This window comes from Lathyrus oleraceus, chromosome 5 (assembly GCF_024323335.1).
Source record: "Lathyrus oleraceus cultivar Zhongwan6 chromosome 5, CAAS_Psat_ZW6_1.0, whole genome shotgun sequence".
Classification (NCBI taxonomy): Eukaryota; Viridiplantae; Streptophyta; class Magnoliopsida; order Fabales; family Fabaceae; genus Lathyrus; species Lathyrus oleraceus.
The window spans coordinates 230,957,302-230,962,944 of NC_066583.1; positions in this window are offsets into that span (position 1 = coordinate 230,957,302).

Consider the following 5,643-nt stretch of genomic DNA (forward strand, 5'->3'; position numbering starts at 1 on the left):
TTCTATTTGGCATATGTGATGTGTTGCAAAAACTCCCATTCCAAAATTCCAAGTATTTTGCAAGTTGGACCATTTTGCCCTTGGATTTAATTAGTGCACTTGAAAATTGACCTTTTGCATTAACCATTTTTGATGAATTTTGATTATGCACCATGAAAGTACATGTGAAATGGAGTTTGCTCATAAAAAGATCGCTCATTTTGGACATTCCATGTGAAAGTTATGCCACTTTGATTATAGGTCTTTTTTGAAATTGAATGGACCATAACTTGTCAACCATACATGGAAATTTCAAGTTCTTGGACTTTTTGGAAAGGTAAGAACAAGATCTACAACTTTCATGTTGAACAAATTGTCATTTGAAGCTTCCTTGGACATGTAATTTTGTAGTCAAAACTTTCCATTTTTGGAAACTTCCATTACAAGTCACTTTCTATTTTTGGCAATTTTTGTTCTGACTTTATTTTCTTCATTCTTGAGCTTTGCAATGTCAAATAACACTTGTTCCAACATGAATGAAGTGTATCCAACTCTCTCCCACCTCCAAATCCATAAAATCAAGCACAGTTGACCACAGTTGACTTTTTCAGTTGATAGATGAATTTGGCAATGCACTGATCAAGTTAAGCCCCAATCCTCTGATGAAATGGTTCAATGATGAAACCCTAGCCTCCATAAGCTCAATACAATCATGAAATGATCCCCATATCCATTGTAGATCCCACCTCCTTGCCATGCCCTGATTGGTCCAATACAACTGATTAGGGTTGACCAGTGGTCAAAACCCTAATCTCAAGGTATCTGATCAATCTTCTGAACCTCTGGATGATATCAAGACCATGATGATGATGATGTACCATTCCACCCAAGATCAAGACCAATCTCCCTGAGAATCAAAACCCTAACTTGAATCACCATCCTCAGATGATTATTGATCCAATCCACTGAAACCCTAGCTTGCACATGACCTCTTCATCTCCTGATCAAGACTTAAGAGGATGACTTGCACAATGTAACCACATGATATGCAATATGCAATGCCTAATGACCTAAAAATGATATGCAATATGTTAAGCTAGTCCCAAGAGAGGAGGGCAAATTTTGAGGTGTTACACCATTCACCCTTAATCTGATTAACAACGAGGGATGAATCACCATAAACATTAAGATGCTTGATCCTTAGATCAATGCACTCCTCCAATCCCATAATGCAGACCTCATACTCCGCCATATTATTCGTGCATTTGAAAGTTAGCCTTGCTGTAAAAGGAATATGTGTGCCCTGAGGAGTAATAATCATTGCCCCAATACCATTTCCATATTGATTTACAGCGCCATCAAATACCATACTCCATTTGGAACCAGACTTTGGCCCTTCATCGAGTGCAGGCTCATCGCAATCTTTCATTTTCAAATACAGAATCTCCTTATCTGGGAAGTCCTACTGAACTGACTGATAATCCTTGATCGCCTGATGTGCCAAGTGGTCAGCCAAGATACTACCTTTAATAGCCTTTTGAGCTCGATACTCAATATCATACTCAGATAACAACATCTGCCAATGGGTAATCCTTCATGTTAAAGCAGGATTCTCGAAGATGTACTTGATTGGATCCATTCTGGATATCAACCAAGTCGTATGATTTATCATATACTGGCGTAAGCGCTTAGCAGCCCAAGCCAAAGCACAACATATCTTCTCAAGCATTGAGTATCGAGACTCACAGTCAGTGAACTTCTTGCTCAAGTAGTAAATAGCATACTCCTTCTTCCCTGATTCGTCTTGCTGACCAAGGACACAACCCATTGAGTCTTCAAGAACAGTCAGATACATGATCAAAGGTCTTCCTTCCACGGGCGGAGACAGGATCGGAGATTCAGACAAATACTCTTTAATACTGTCGAAAGCTTTCTGGCAATCCTCGGTCCAATCATGAGACTGATCTTTCCGGAGGAGTTTGAATATCGGCGCACATGTGGCAGTCATGTGGGATATGAATCTGGAAATATAATTCAAGCGGCCAAGAAAACCTCGGACTTGCTTCTCAGTTTTTGGCGCAGGCATCTCTTGTATTGCTTTGACCTTTGCGGGATCAACCTCAATACCTCTTTCACTGACAATAAAGCCCAATAACTTGCCAGAACGGACTCCAAATCTACACTTGTTGGGGTTCAGACCAAGCTTATACTTTCTCAAACGTTGAAAAAGCTTCAACAAGTGCTCGACATGTTCAACTTCCGTTCTTGACTTAGCAATCATATTGTCGACATATACCTCGATCTCCTTGTGAATCATATCATGAAACAAGGTGGTCATAACTCGTTGATACGTGGCTCCGGCGTTCTTCAACACCAAAGGGTTGTTCAAGAGTGGAGGTTTCATCCACACCGGTTAGGATGAAGAGGTTGCTGCTGTTTTGGAAGAAGATACAGAGGATTCTGGCAATTTCATCATCCCTGGAGGGGTCTGCAACAATTGGGTCGCTATGGATATTCCAATAGTAATCCATAAGTCGAAGTAATGGTCACCGTGTTTAAAAACCCTCCTCCCATGCCAAAAGGAGGAGCGATGACATTGTTGGCACATTAACACAATGATATTTTCATTCAATAAATTCATGTTAAATGTTTGTTTTTCCAATCATTTTCCTTTTTTGCTTTTTTGCATGAAATTGGTGTTCACATAAAACCTAAAATAAAATAAAATTAATCTTTTCATCTGCATAATGATTTGCCTTGTTTGATTTCTAAAAGCTTTTCATATCCAAAATCATTATGCAGGTTGATCAAACCCATTGAACATAATGATCCAACACCATCTCCCAATTTAGAGTTCCTTGTATTTGAGGCGGAAGAAGATGATGTTGAAGAGATTCCTGACGAGATTACCCGTCTACTTGAGCATGAAGAGAAGATCATTCAGCCGCATCTCGAGAATCTGGAAACAGTCAACTTGGGGTCTGAGGATTGTGTGCGAGAGGTGAAGATTGGGGCACTCCTGGAAGAATCTTTCAAGAAGGGGTTGATTGAATTGCTACGAGAATATGTTGATGTCTTTGCATGGTCATATGAAGACATGCCCGGTCTAGATACAGATATTGTGCAACATTTCCTACCCTTGAAGCCTGAGTGCGTGCCTGTAAAGCAGAAGCTCAGAAGAACTCATCCTGATATGGCAGTGAAGATCAAAGATTTCTGTAGCGGGGTATTTGTTACCATTAGAGATATTGACTAAACCCAAGGTAAATCATACAAGTCGAGTCGCCACCACACTTCTATTTATCCAAAGGAATGGTTAGAAAGCGAACAAAAACCTAATAGTTTTAACAAAAACTAGTAAAAGAAACAGAGATCTGGGTAAGGGGGTTGGTTATGCAATGGGAAGGTGTTAGGCACCCAAAACATCCTAGGTACTCCTAGGGAGCCCTTTTCATACTTGTTATAAAGGTTGTTGTTTTGTGAAAATTTGTTTGTGCAAACATGATTGAAGAGATGAGAGGAGAATATACAAGTTATTTACATTTTTTGTGTTTGGATGGATAAACCCATTGCCTACGTACCATCTTAAAAAAGATTAGGATCAAAACCTCGTAGTTCGGGGTAAAAATCTCAAAACAAGTTGGTGAATTGATTGGTCCAAAAGCCTTAAGGTCTTTTGTTATCAAAGGGAGAAAACTCAACCAAACCACAAATCCACCATGTGAGGATAGCTTCAACATGCTAGTGAGGGGTTAACCCTATAATAAGCATGGAAGACTCATTGTCCATCACTAAGGATATAAGTGAGTATTACATCTACCACAAAGATAACTCAAACCTAATAGCTAAAGGTTATGGAAAATTTGATTAAGAAGGTGGCCATTGGAACCACAAAAGACATTTAAATGGGTTATACTTACCAATTAAAAGTATGTAAAAAAATGGTCAAAGTTGACTTAAGGATTCAATTCAAAATAAGTATTGCAAAAAAGAAAGTTTGAAAATCAAAAGCATAAGGCTTAGGCTTCTAATGTTTGAAAACAATAGTTAAATGTTTGCACAAAAGGTTTTGGCTTGGGTTAGAGTGGAGAGAAAAAGAAGAAGGGCTAAATCCTAAACATACAAGAAGTGAGGGGAAAGAGAATAAAACCACACAAGGAGTCCCTCTTTTGAGATCATATTGATGATCCAAGTAGCCCCCATCCTTTGGAATAAGCAACCACAAAGCATAAGCAATCAAACAAGTCTCTTAAAAGATCCTCAATGTATCTTGTATCTTCCACTTGGATGAACATGGCAATGGTCCTTCAATTAAGCTCAAGTAGAATCCCTAGCACAAAAGCACACACATCAAAAGTTCTATGAAATAAAACAAGAATGGACAAGAGTGAGTTTAGAGATTTGGTCCTTCTAATCCATCTTCATCATTAAGGTCCATTTACTCCAAATTGCATAAGGAAAGTCCTAGAATCTAAGTCCAATTCTCCATTCTTTGCATAGGGGAAGTCCTAGAAACTAAGTCCATTTCTTTGTATTTGGTTCACAACAATCAAAACAGAACACAAGCATAATAATATATATACAATTATGTGTTCAAGTGAGCAAAAGGCAAATGGCATTAACATAAACATGTGCTCAAGTGAGCAAAGAGAAAAGCAAATGGATAATATGTACAAGAATAGTAAATAGCATAAAAGTAAAATGCATAAAGTAAATGTTAATTGTCAATAGTTAGTGTTAGTAGTTAGTGTGCCATAAGACAAATTTAGCGCTATGTTAAGCAATCGTAATTGGACTTATGTAGAAGTCACAACTATCTGAGGCCGGTCAATAATAATGTAGGCAACAAACACAAGTTAGGAGTCTTGATTAGTGAACCAAGTCCCAACAACTTGCCATGCCAAAAAGAAGAAGAGAATTGATCTTGTGTTGGTTTAAGCCTTTTGCATGATTTAGAAGACAACTTATCCTTAATGCAAAGTCATTCACTTGATCAATTGATCAAGATGAATTAGATTTGAATCAAGGAAGATTAAATCTCCCTAACCAATGCTAACTTATCAACCTTCAACTCATTGATCAAAAAGAAAATAAGAAGGAGAAGAAGAAGGAGATGGATAAGAGAAATGGAAATGGCAAAATTAAAGTCCATTAAATGAAATACCATGTACCAATCCTCATATGTTGACCAATAACATTAAAAGTCAAGGTCAAACAATCAAAAACAGAAGTGAGATGAAGATTGGAAATCAAGAAATGAATAAAATATTTTTGGCATTTTTTAATATTTAAAATAAACTTGAATTAAAAATAAAAGGAAGGTCAAACTTTAAAATCACTTCAAATCAACTTTGAAAGGTCCAAGTGATTTATCCCAAGTTCAACAAGGTCAAACAAAGTTTGACAAAAAAATTCAGCATTTTTAAAAGTTAGAAATTATTTTTTATCAATTAAAAATGAATAAAAATAACCTAATTGAACTAAAATCTCAAATAAATCTCAAATCAATTTGAAAATTGATGAGACTATTTTTCATAGATCCATCATCATTCAAATAGGTTAGGAAAATATTTTTGTATTTTTTGAATATCAAAAACTATTTAAAATGAATTAAAAATAACCAGAAAAGAGAAAATTCATAAAAAATATCAAATGACAAAATAA